This window comes from Helianthus annuus, chromosome 8 (assembly GCF_002127325.2).
Source record: "Helianthus annuus cultivar XRQ/B chromosome 8, HanXRQr2.0-SUNRISE, whole genome shotgun sequence".
Classification (NCBI taxonomy): domain Eukaryota; kingdom Viridiplantae; phylum Streptophyta; class Magnoliopsida; order Asterales; family Asteraceae; genus Helianthus; species Helianthus annuus.
In genome coordinates, this window is record NC_035440.2 from 116,722,653 (window position 1) to 116,736,689 (window position 14,037).

At 33.4% G+C, this 14,037-nt stretch overlaps 1 long non-coding RNA gene across 13 annotated transcripts; it reads left to right on the forward strand.

The window, feature by feature from the left end:
* The first annotated feature begins 597 nt into the window (after nucleotides 1-597).
* On the forward strand, nucleotides 598-10,100 carry LOC110898354. Of its 13 annotated transcripts, XR_004863878.1 has the most exons (7): nucleotides 612-993; nucleotides 2,449-3,484; nucleotides 3,635-4,018; nucleotides 4,664-7,228; nucleotides 8,684-8,768; nucleotides 9,564-9,650; nucleotides 9,874-10,100. It is a non-coding gene; the product is annotated as an uncharacterized LOC110898354 (long non-coding RNA). The 13 variants fall into 13 exon arrangements; XR_002569355.2 differs by lacking the exon at nucleotides 9,874-10,100 and having other exon boundaries at nucleotides 598-993; nucleotides 2,449-2,533; nucleotides 3,329-3,484; nucleotides 8,684-9,863; XR_004863877.1 differs by lacking the exon at nucleotides 9,874-10,100 and having other exon boundaries at nucleotides 598-993; nucleotides 2,449-2,533; nucleotides 3,329-3,415; nucleotides 8,684-9,863.
* Nucleotides 10,101-14,037: the final 3,937 nt, after the last annotated feature.

The window sequence follows — 14,037 nt, forward strand, 5'->3', positions numbered from 1 at the left end:
TACTATATAATAAAAGAAACCAAGTTTGGGACACGTGTCACTCATAGAAGGTATCCTCAAATTTATACTTATCTTATATTAACTAAATAAATAAATAATAAACTACTATTAAATCTTATCATACTTTAATAAAATATTATCCTCAAATCTAAATTGTTAATTTAATATATTTTTAAAACAAATACCCTCTCTTTCCTACTTATCTTATATTAAATATATAAATAATAAATTAATATTAAATGTTATCCTAATTTATTAAAAATACAACCATTTTTACATATGTTCATAAGCCACATTTACAAGAAACTAAGGATCCTGCACCTTTACATTTCTATAATTCTATAATGACAAAGTTTGTTTCCCCAAACCCATTAAAAAATACTTTGTGGATATTAGATCAATGGAGTATCATCGTGTCACCAGCGGAGATAAAAAATATATTAATGTTTAATTGTTTGTAAAGATAGAGATTAATTTACCTTTCGAATTCATAGTCATGCTTCAACACCAAAACAGAATGTACTTTGTTTCTTCAATTTCTTCAATTCGTTTTGATTGGGACTACAAGAGAATATATAGAGTTTTTGGGTCTATAAATGTAACACGCCAAATTTCGTAAGATATATTACAATGTTTTAATCGCAATATTTGACTTTCAGAAATGATAAACATAGATTTCTACTATTATTAAAGTTTTATAAACTATGGAAAGTTTAAAGCATATGTGCACATAAAGTTAACCAAGTTAGTATGTGAAATGAAATAAGTGGCATGTTTTAAAAGATAGAGGGGTTAAAATGGAAATATGCTATAAATAAACACTTGACAAAAAAAAAAATTAGTCAGTGTTTGGTCTGGGCGTGCGAACGAGGAGAAGGAACCAAGGGAACCAAAACCCTAAACAACCTAAAATCATCAAATTGAAAGGGGAATCGAGGGCTGATCGAATGCATGAGTCTAGATACCCTTTAATCTAAGTGTATTGATCATAAGGTGAGTTCAATTTTCTGTTTTAATGCTTCATGATTTAGTGGGTGTTGAACAATTTGTGAAAATTGTATGAAATCGAGTTGTATGTGAATTAGTATCATCATGTAGAACGAGAATCTTGCTCGAATTTGATGAAATTGAAGAACTTGAGTAAAACCCATTTTTGTTCTAGTGGTATGGTGGTATGTAGTGATTTTATGATAGTGAAAGTTATTTGAAATTGAAGCATGAATGTATAAACAGTAGAGTGTTGTTAGATGAACTTGATTGTAGACTAAGAAACTATGTGAAACTAGGTTGAATTGATCATCGTGAAAAGGACTAGTAGGTTATGCATATCATACATGTACATAGTGTTTAAAATGTCATACGCACACCAAGTGTTCGACTAAATGCTTGAATGATAAATTTGTAATTTCCGAATGAATATGAATGTTGTATGATGATAAACTAATAAGAATGTGCCTTATAGTCTTGTACCGAATACCATGATTATGATGCTTACAAGGTGTTTGATAAATGCCTACAAAGTTTGTGTAAAATAGTTACTTTTGACAGCCTTAGATAGTCATCTTGTAAAGGCCGTATCTCATTCGTTATTAGGAGTTAGACAACGAGCCTTATATCGTTGAAAAGGTTGTTTCGCATATTACATTTCATATTTGGTCATAAGAGGCTGATTATGAGATTTAGTGGGTCAAAACAGCATGAAAAGTTAGTAAATTCGTTTTGACAGCAAGCTGTTTGGAAGCATTTCAGCTTCTGTGCTGATTTTGTAAAAATCATATAAAATCATAGGGATGTCCGATTTTTACGATCTTTATATGCTTAGAAAGATCTCTGAGTGTAGATCATTTCGTATTTGAACATGAAGAACTGAATCAGAAGATAAATGGGTTAAAATGTGTCGTGAACAGCTGCTGCGCAGAAAGTTGCTGCACATTTTTAGTATAAATATTAAGTAAAAATAGTTGTATTGTTATGCACACTTGTATGAATCATGAACTACTGATTTTAATAAATTATTAGTAAGTTATTTGATTGTTTTAAGTGTCTAAAATACTTACCAACTAGTCTATGCATATGATTGCACCAACGGGTCGAAACGGGTTGTTGATAGAAAATAGTAGAATGGATGTGTAAAAACCAAGGTGTTAAGAAATGGTATGAAATGTTTAATGTATGAAACAAGTTGCCTAACTTAGAGAATGTTATCATTCTAAGTATGGAATTTTGAAAGAATAATGAACATGATGTAAATACATAATTATGCATGCTAGAAGCTCATGTATGACTTTTGTGATGATGGAATGATAAATTGTTAGATTGATTAGCATTGTAGTATTATGATACATGTTGAACTCGTTAAGCGTTTGACACGTGAATAGAAGTGTGATTAGTGATGCGTATGATTACGTATACTAACTATTGAATGGATGTAATGGAATGAGATAATAGGAACGTGTCAAGGAGAGCTCAAGCATAGGAGGATAACGGGTCAAGATAAGGCAAGGTGACAAATACACTTATTGGAATACTCAAGGTAAGTGATTTCTATAATCACTTCTTTAGTTGTTTAAGTAATATAATGTTTTAATTATTAAGTTCATATGAAGTTGAGGTTAAATCAATGGATTATTTTGATAAATGCACGAATGGGTCGAATAATTCATAGATGAATAACAAGCCGAATACGTATAAGTTAAGGAATTCCTTAACTCGGATGTTGGACTTCAAGATCACGTGATAGAATATTAAATTACAATCATATAGGAAGAAACGTGACGCAAAACGGACGAAAAATGAGAGAGTTATGTCCGTTTCAGTAAGGATTAATGGCTAGAAAAAGTGCAGAGTTGACACGGCCGGGTGGTGAACTGACACGGCCGGGTGAAGGTTCTGTCAAAAATAATATTTATGTGATTTATGCGCCGTAGGCTTCGGTATATTATCCGTGAACTACGACGGGCCTCCCAAACATGATTTCGAGTGTTTCCTTGACGATTATAAGTTGTAAACCCAAGTCTAAGCCTCATGTAATTTATATAAGAGTGTGATAGATGTATGTAAAGAAGTTGGACATGTATTACATGTAAATGTATACAAAAATACGTACGGAACACGTAGGTATGAATACATGATTGTAGGTATGATTAAATGTATATTAGGTATGTAGATGTGTATGATTGTAAGTTTGTATGTGTGCAAGTATGTGCGAATGCATGATTCGGATGCATTTAAATGGTTAACGTCCTTTTTATGAAGATGTAGTAAATGAATATGTTGAGATTACGGGTTTGGCTAACCAAGTTATTATTGAGTATGTTTGAAAGTGCAGGTGATGAATGTCGGACTTTCGAAGTGTTGATATAATAATGAAACGGTTGAATGTTGAAAGGATAATCGGACTGAAGTAACTTATGCGGTTAGAATATGCTATGGACGTTTTAGTTTATACAATATTATATGTTTGGTCGTCACCATCTACTAACAGGTTCGTTGTATGAGAGTATATGTCATACCCATTTAATTGGGTAATCGAATACGTAAGAAAAATGTACGCGCACGAATGGAACTAAAATGACGGTTTTATAAGCAAACAAGTATAATGACTAACTTTTTAAAGCTTTGTTGTTGAATGTAGGTAAATCCTCAATTTAGGCGACTTGGAGAATCGGAGCGAGCGCGTGTTCGTGTTATGCGATACCAAACGCTTCCGCTAGTTTGTTCAAATGTTTTTGACCCAAAATTTGTTGTATTGGTTTTTAGTAGTATCTTGTTGAACGAATTGTAGAATTGTATCTAGATTGTTTATGTTTAAAACAGGGGTATGCTCGTTTTATGGACGGGTCATGCCCGATTTTTGTTAAATTATAGTTTGATAATATCACATTTAGGAAGGTGAAATTTTGGGCGTAACAAGTTGGTATCAGAGCCTAGGTTTGAGGGATTCGAGCAAGAGTATCAGTGCTTGAACTCAAACCGATGACTCGTGCAAAAGTGTGCTCGCTCCGAGATCGCCAATGAGGTAAAATTTTAAATTTTCGATTGATATAAGTATGTATAGTGTGTTACGGTATAAGTTTTAAGGTTCAAGTAGGCTACGGGTGATAAGGCGTGTAAAATAAGAAGTCCCGGGACCCGTGTAGCTGAAAACGGACCCGGTAAATGGTCGGAACACTCAAAAGAAATTCAGCAGCGTTTCAGCAAACGGGAGGCCGTCGCCGACGAGCTCCTGGCCGTCGCCGACGCCCCCTTAGTCCCGACGCCCTAAGTGTCTGCCGACGGGCAAAAGTGGCCGAAGCCACATTCCAGGACCCGTCGCCGACGGGTGTAAGGCCGTCGCCGACGGCTTGTGGAGTAACAATCTGCTAAAAATTTTATTTTAGTATTATTTTCGCGTTTCGAGTTACCGGGTTGTCCGAAGGCCCATTCGAATGTTTATGTAGGGTCCAAATAATGCCTAATAAGATGTATCTAACCACAATTAGTGATTACGATGGAAAGAAACTTGTAAAGGCCTTGTTTTCGTACTTTGAGTTTCTAAATTGTCTAAAAGCTTAAGGAATGTTCGTGTAAGATCTATATAAGGCCTAGTACGACGTATGTGACCACGATTAGTGGATAAGATAGACGGAATATGCTAATCATTTATTTATATGCTATTTATAAGGCCAAGAGCACGCGGGTTATGTGAAGGGTAAGCGCAATTGTTCGGAAGGAATGATCCGTGAATGCGGTCTAGGACCGGCATCAAAGCAAGTAATAAGACGAATTGACCCCTGGTACGTATACTCAACGCGTTGATGTATGAAATAGTATAATTAGGCAAGTGAAAGGAAAATCTAAATGAATACAACAACGACATGGTAAAGGAGTTTTAAAAATGTAACACGTGCCGAAACTTAATTCTTCGGGCATAATGTGGCGATTACGCGAAGACACGAAACTAGTACGTGGATTGTGTGCCTGGCCAGTACACAAGAAACGTATGGCGTTCGTGAGACCGCGATAATTGTTACATGTATGTCCGTTAGAATTGGGTAGCAGGTGGGCGTACGGGTGAAATGAGTAGTAAGACTCTCGGGAGATTGAGAGTACTACGTAAGAGTACAAAATGCAAGTGATAAGAATAAAATGTTGAATCCGTAAGAAGTACGGACCAACAATGTATGAATGCAATGCTTGAATCTGCGAGACGGATTCAAGGAATGAAAGATACGAATGCAATGCTTGAATCTGCGAGACAGATTCAAGGAATGAAAGATACGAATGCAATGCTTGAATCTGCGAGACGGATTCAAGGAATGAAAGATACGAATGCAATGCTTGAATCCGCGAGACGGATTCAAGGAATGAAAGATACGAATGCAATGCTTGAATCTGCGAGACGGATTCAAGGAATGAAAGATACGAATGCAATGCTTGAATCTGCGAGACGGATTCAAGGAATGAAAGATACGAATGCAATGCTTGAATCCGCGAGACGGATTCAAGGAATGAAAGATACGAATGCAATGCTTGAATCCGCGAGACGGATTCAAGGAATGAAAGATACGAATGCAATGCTTGAATCCGCGAGACGAATTCAAAGAATGAAAGATATGGATGCAATGCTTGAATCCGCGAGACGGATTCAAGAAATGAAAGGCATGAATGCAATGTTCAAATCCGCGAAGCGGACTTAAGGTATAAAAAGGCGAAAACTAGTCTACATAAGAAGAGTCAATAGTTTGACCATGATTGCGTCAAACAAGTCATATAAGTAAATGTAAAGCAAATGAACAAAGAAATGACAAGAATGAAGATATTCGAATGTGAAGTAATTACGTACCAAACAAATAAATGTTCCTTAAGTGATGTGATTCAGTTTATGCTTGAACTTCTATATATATATATATATATATATGAATATATTTATGCAAATGCGTTTTGTACAAGAATGGTCGAAAGGATAAATGGGTCATACGGGTCAGATGGCGATCTCCATTTGAACTCGGTAGTTAATGTTTTGATATGTTAAGTTTTGTACTCATAGGTGAGCTTGATGAATGGACACGCAATGTTACTAATCAGAAAGGAAGGATCATCGTAAGGTATGGATAACGAATCAATGGAATTTACTTCCGTCAGGTATGTATAAAAAGAAGTGTAACTTTAATAGAGGTTAGTACTCGACTAGAAATGGATGTGTCAGAATAGAATGTATGTATATATACAAACCGTAATGCAAAATGTGGAGTGAATTTCAAAATGTTCGTAATGATCATCGGGTAGTATTGAACTTGAATGCTCGTAACTGTGGAAATTCTGATAGAATATAAGAGACGATAAGTATCCTTAAGAAATGCTAACTTTGATGCTCGGCTTGTTGGCCATGTTCATTTGAACAAGACATTGTAGAAAAGATACGCATGGCATAAATAACAATAATAACCATGGAAATAATGCTTAGTCTTCGTGATTTAAGTATGGATAAGTAAGTTTAAGAAAGGATGTTGGTAACGGGATGATAAGGTTTGCTCGTGGTGAACATAATGAAATAATGTATATGATATAATGATAGAATGAAACAAATCATAGAAAGTGAAAACGACACTAATAAGAGCTCTGGATCAGATTATGAGTTTTATGTGATTATGAAAATAAATTACATAATTTAAGAACGTAAGGACAATGCGTACAATCATGTTTAGGTATGAAACAAACTTTTGACCAAGATCCCGAATGTATTCATGTTGTAATAAGCATCGTGAATGAATAGATGGAAAGGTAAGAGTAGTATTGGGCTACTAAGAATAAGAAAGGTTTCGGGGACGAAACCTTCTTTAAGGGGGGTAGACTTGTAACACGCCAAATTTCGTAAGATATATTACAATGTTTTAATCGCAATATTTGACTTTCAGAAATGATAAACATAGATTTCTACTATTATTAAAGTTTTATAAACTATGGAAAGTTTAAAGCATATGTGCACATAAAGTTAACCAAGTTAGTATGTGAAATGAAATAAGTGGCATGTTTTAAAAGATAGAGGGGTTAAAATGGAAATATGCTATAAATAAACACTTGACAAAAAAAAATTAGTCAGTGTTTGGTCTGGGCGTGCGAACGAGGAGAAGGAACCAAGGGAACCAAAACCCTAAACAACCTAAAATCATCAAATTGAAAGGGGAATCGAGGGCTGATCGAATGCATGAGTCTAGATACCCTTTAATTTAAGTGTATTGATCATAAGGTGAGTTCAATTTTCTGTTTTAATGCTTCATGATTTAGTGGGTGTTGAACAATTTGTGAAAATTGTATGAAATCGAGTTGTATGTGAATTAGTATCATCATGTAGAACGAGAATCTTGCTCGAATTTGATGAAATTGAAGAACTTGAGTAAAACCCATTTTTGTTCTAGTGGTATGGTGGTATGTAGTGATTTTATGATAGTGAAAGTTATTTGAAATTGAAGCATGAATGTATAAATAGTAGAGTGTTGTTAGATGAACTTGATTGTAGACTAAGAAACTATGTGAAACTAGGTTGAATTGATCATTGTGAAAAGGACTAGTAGGTTATGCATATCATACATGTACATAGTGTTTAAAATGTCATACGCACACCAAGTGTTCGACTAAATGCTTGAATGATAAATTTGTAATTTCCGAATGAATATGAATGTTGTATGATGATAAACTAATAAGAATGTGCCTTATAGTCTTGTACCGAATACCATGATTATGATGCTTACAAGGTGTTTGATAAATGCCTACAAAGTTTGTGTAAAATAGTTACTTTTGACAGCCTTAGATAGTCATCTTGTAAAGGCCGTATCTCATTCGTTATTAGGAGTTAGACAACGAGCCTTATATCGTTGAAAAGGTTGTTTCGCATATTACATTTCATATTTGGTCATAAGAGGCTGATTATGAGATTTAGTGGGTCAAAACAGCATGAAAAGTTAGTAAATTCGTTTTGACAGCAAGCTGTTTGGAAGCATTTCAGCTTCTGTGCTGATTTTGTAAAAATCATATAAAATCATAGGGATGTCCGATTTTTACGATCTTTATATGCTTAGAAAGATCTCTGAGTGTAGATCATTTCGTATTTGAACATGAAGAACTGAATCAGAAGATAAATGGGTTAAAATGTGTCGTGAACAGCTGCTGCGCAGAAAGTTGCTGCACATTTTTAGTATAAATATTAAGTAAAAATAGTTGTATTGTTATGCACACTTGTATGAATCATGAACTACTGATTTTAATAAATTATTAGTAAGTTATTTGATTGTTTTAAGTGTCTAAAATACTTACCAACTAGTCTATGCATATGATTGCACCAACGGGTCGAAACGGGTTGTTGATAGAAAATAGTAGAATGGATGTGTAAAAACCAAGGTGTTAAGAAATGGTATGAAATGTTTAATGTATGAAACAAGTTGCCTAACTTAGAGAATGTTATCATTCTAAGTATGGAATTTTGAAAGAATAATGAACATGATGTAAATACATAATTATGCATGCTAGAAGCTCATGTATGACTTTTGTGATGATGGAATGATAAATTGTTAGATTGATTAGCATTGTAGTATTATGATACATGTTGAACTCGTTAAGCGTTTGACACGTGAATAGAAGTGTGATTAGTGATGCGTATGATTACGTATACTAACTATTGAATGGATGTAATGGAATGAGATAATAGGAACGTGTCAAGGAGAGCTCAAGCATAGGAGGATAACGGGTCAAGATAAGGCAAGGTGACAAATACACTTATTGGAATACTCAAGGTAAGTGATTTCTATAATCACTTCTTTAGTTGTTTAAGTAATATAATGTTTTAATTATTAAGTTCATATGAAGTTGAGGTTAAATCAATGGATTATTTTGATAAATGCACGAATGGGTCGAATAATTCATAGATGAATAACAAGCCGAATACGTATAAGTTAAGGAATTCCTTAACTCGGATGTTGGACTTCAAGATCACGTGATAGAATATTAAATTACAATCATATAGGAAGAAACGTGACGCAAAACGGACGAAAAATGAGAGAGTTATGTCCGTTTCAGTAAGGATTAATGGCTAGGAAAAGTGCAGAGTTGACACGGCCGGGTGGTGAACTGACACGGCCGGGTGAAGGTTCTGTCAAAAATAATATTTATGTGATTTATGCGCCGTAGGCTTCGGTATATTATCCGTGAACTACGACGGGCCTCCCAAACATGATTTCGAGTGTTTCCTTGACGATTATAAGTTGTAAACCCAAGTCTAAGCCTCATGTAATTTATATAAGAGTGTGATAGATGTATGTAAAGAAGTTGGACATGTATTACATGTAAATGTATACAAAAATACGTACGGAACACGTAGGTATGAATACATGATTGTAGGTATGATTAAATGTATATTAGGTATGTAGATGTGTATGATTGTAAGTTTGTATGTGTGCAAGTATGTGCGAATGCATGATTCGGATGCATTTAAATGGTTAACGTCCTTTTTATGAAGATGTAGTAAATGAATATGTTGAGATTACGGGTTTGGCTAACCAAGTTATTATTGAGTATGTTTGAAAGTGCAGGTGATGAATGTCGGACTTTCGAAGTGTTGATATAATAATGAAACGGTTGAATGTTGAAAGGATAATCGGACTGAAGTAACTTATGCGGTTAGAATATGCTATGGACGTTTTAGTTTATACAATATTATATGTTTGGTCGTCACCATCTACTAACAGGTTCGTTGTATGAGAGTATATGTCATACCCATTTAATTGGGTAATCGAATGCGTAAGAAAAATGAAAGTACGCGCACGAATGGAACTAAAATGACGGTTTTATAAGCAAACAAGTATAATGACTAACTTTTTAAAGCTTTGTTGTTGAATGTAGGTAAATCCTCAATTTAGGCGACTTGGAGAATCAGAGCGAGCGCGTGTTCGTGTTATGCGGTACCAAACGCTTCCGCTAGTTTGTTCAAATGTTTTTGACCCAAAATTTGTTGTATTGGTTTTTAGTAGTATCTTGTTGAACGAATTGTAGAATTGTATCTAGATTGTTTATGTTTAAAACAGGGGTATGCTCGTTTTATGGACGGGTCATGCCCGATTTTTGTTAAATTATAGTTTGATAATATCACATTTAGGAAGGTGAAATTTTGGGCGTAACAATAAATCCATCTCCATATACAACTCTAATTTTTATTTACTTAACGGATTAGAATGAATGTTAGTGTTTCAAATTGAGTATTATAAGTTACCTTTTATGTATGGATTTTTGATTCTCACAAGAGAGGTTTTCCCAAATTATTGGGTTTTCTCATGAATTGGTGTATAGGCATCATGCCTACTAGAGATGAGTATCCCAAATTATTGGGTTTTCTCATGAATTGGTGTATAGGCATCATGCCTATTAGAGATGAATATGATCGTTTTTCCGGTGATGAGAGACTAACAACATTAGGGTTCTGTTATTCAAGGTCCATTGGAAGCCAATGTGTTAATAGTTGGGACAGCCAGTGGTTATTTTTGAAATTGGAACTGTTAGCGGCCAACAACGAATAGTTGGGATTATTAAAATCCAATATTCATTTCTTTAATTCAATGCAGGGTTTTTAAAAATATAACTTTCTTTATTATTTACTATACAAAGTTACATTTATATAACACGTGTAATACACGAAGTTTTTAAAGATATAACTTTTTATCATTTGCTATGTAAAATTAGATTTATTCAACACGTGTAATACACGGGGTTTTTAAAGATACAATTTTTTTATTATTTGGTAGATTTTTCAACACGACTGACTATACACGGGTTTTTTAAAGATACGACGTTTGGATGTAATATTTTTATTATTTGGTAGATTTATTCAACCCGATTATACACGGGTTTTTTAAAGATACGACGTTTTTAGTATTTAGTATACAAAATTATATTTATTTTAAAATGTGTAATACACATGGTTTTTAAAAATAATATTTTTTTTATTATTTGATATATAAAATTACATTTATTTAACCCGTACAATATACAGGGTTCATAAAGATATAGATTTTTATTATTTAATATATAAAATTACATTTATTCGACCCGTGTAATACACGGGGTTATAACCTAGTTTTATATAGTTTAAAAAAAGTACGAATAACTTTATTGGAATAATATTAGAATTTTGGTTATTATTGTATACCTAATCTATCTATTATACTAAAGCAAAATAGTGTTTGACTATTTGACTTTGATGTGGCTATTCTCTTTGGCCAGAGAATTGTGAAATTGGGCGCCATTCTCATATTCTACCTATTTCCTTTAATTTCCTTCAATTCCTTCAATTCTCTGCGCGGTTTCTTTAGATTATATATGGAAGGTTGCAATCTTATTCAATAATTGGAAGTTTTATTAGGAAATTATGGAACCGTTTCCAATTATATCGCCTATATACAAATTATTTCTTTTAATCGGATGTTTGAAACGATCACTGAAGAAGCCTGCTATGTTTTATGTTCATCATCAAACTTCGAAATACAAGGATCGGTAAGTTGGATTCCACCTCTGTATGTTAATTTTTAGTTTTTATTAGAAAACCCTAATTTTGTTGTATGATTTATATGTTGTTGTTGATGTTAAAGGATCCGCTAATTGTTTTTGATATGAGATTTTAACCAGTTGATTGTTGTAATTTGTCTGTTTATTGATGTTCTAATACACCGTAATGGATTTCTATTTGTTTCTGGTTAATCCTCTTTTCTTAGTTTTCCAGTTCATTCATTCCATCATAAACCCTAATCGCTTATTTTGATTATGTATACAGATTTATTATGTTGCCATGTTGTTACGGAGTTTGAAAATTTAATAAAACAGACTTTTTGTTCTGTTTATTTGAATATAATATTGTTCTAATTTCAATTTTTTTGTGTGTATTCTTATTTTCTTTGCAGATATGGAAGTTGGGTTTCTGGTTCATATGACGGATCATTATAAATCTGAGTTGGTTAGGAACTCTGCTTTATTTGCCAATTTTATTTTGTTAGATGTTATAAAGTAATAGAAATCCATGAAATGCTATTACGAATTCGTTTCTCAAGTGTTGTATGGTTTTGTGTAGTTGGTCTGCTGACAGCAGGCTTCTCTTGAGTGGTAGCAAGGACTCTACCTTGAAGTTAACATTAATTTTGTTCATAATTGATTATAAATAATGATAATCCAAATCAGTTCTATAAATTTACAAGTACTGTTTTAATTTGTTATGATATATTTAGGTTTGGGATGTGAGGACACAGAAATTGAAGCAAGACCTTCCTGGTCATGAAGATGAGGTTATTATTTTTTTTAATTTATATTGTTTTTCTTAAAAAAAAAAGAAGGTTAACAAGAATAAAGGTCATTTCAACAAAATGATAATTATTATCATTCTTTTCTTTCAATTTGTTAAGGTTTTTGCTGTGGATTGGAGTCCAGATGGTGAGAAAGTTGCATCGGGTGGTCGGGATAGAGTTTTGAAGCTATGGATGGGTTAAAAAGTTAAGAAAGCTTTTTGTATGTACTTCAAGGTGTACATGAACCATCTATTGCTCTCATATGGGTTGTGTTTCGTGGTTAATCCTCTTTTCTTAGTTTTCCAGTTCATTCATTCCATCATAAACCCTAATCGCTTATTTTGATTATGTATACAGATTTATTATGTTGCCATGTTGTTACGGAGTTTGAAAAATTAATAAAACAGACTTTTTGTTCTGTTTATTTGAATATAATATTGTTCTAATTTCAATTTTTTGTGTGTATTCTTATTTTCTTTGCAGATATGGAAGTTGGGTTTCTTGTTCATATGACGGATCCGTATAAATCTGAGTTGGTTAGGAACTCTGCTTTATTTGCCAATATTATTTTGTTAGATGTTATAAAGTAATAGAAATCCATGAAATGCTATTACGAATTCGTTTCTCAAGTGTTGTATGGTTTTGTGCAGTTGGTCTGCTGACATCAGGCTTCCCTTGAGTGGTAGCAAGGACTCTACCTTGAAGGTAACATTAATTTTGTTCATAATTGATTATAAATAATGAATAATCCAAATCAATTCTATAAATTTACAAGTACTGTTTTAATTTGTTATGATCTTAAACATGTTATATATTTAGGTTTGGAATGTGAGGACACAGAAATTGAAGCAAGACCTTCCTGGTCATGAAGATGAGGTTATTATTTTTTTTAATTTATATTGTTTTTCTTAAAAAAAAGAAGGTTAACAAGAATAAAGGTCATTTCAACAAGATGATAATTATTATCATTCTTTTCTTTCAATTTGTTAAGGTTTTTGCTGTGGATTGGAGTCCAGATGGTGAGAAAGTTGCATCGGGTGGTCGGGATAGAGTTTTGAAGCTATGGATGGGTTAAAAAGTTAAGAAAGCTTTTTGTATGTACTTCAAGGTGTACATGAACCATCTATTGCTCTCATATGGGTTGTGTTTCGTTATTAAGCATCAAACGCTTTACGTTCTTAGTTACATGTTTCCATTGTAAAGAACAGACATATGTACACACATAGATGTATTATATGCATTTGTTATGTTTAGAATTCAGTTTTAAGTGAATTACAGTGAAACATGATGTAGGGATGTGATGCATCGATGCTTTTGGATCGTACTGTCTTTATTGGGAGTGAGAAAGACACTCTACCAAATCAGTCTTTGAGGGGATTTATGATGTAATCCGATTAGAGCATCGGCCGATTCTCATTTTCATTCGAAATCTTCAATTTGCAAAGAGCACTGGAAAGAGCTTTCATTATACAACTTCACCTCATCTTCCTACACAGGTTTCCACTTTATTCAAATGTTGCCCGAAACTCATATCAAACCCTTTATGCCTTTCTTAACACCAATTGTTGATATCTTATCTTCTAGGGTTATAGATTGTTTATGGTTGAAAAGTCAAAGATTGGCAAGTCTCTTACAATCAGGTTTCTCTATGTTCATTTTGTTAATCTTTTTCAAGTGTTATTGTGATCTATATTTATTTGGAGTGATTATTTAGTTGCTAATGATAGCTACTGCATGT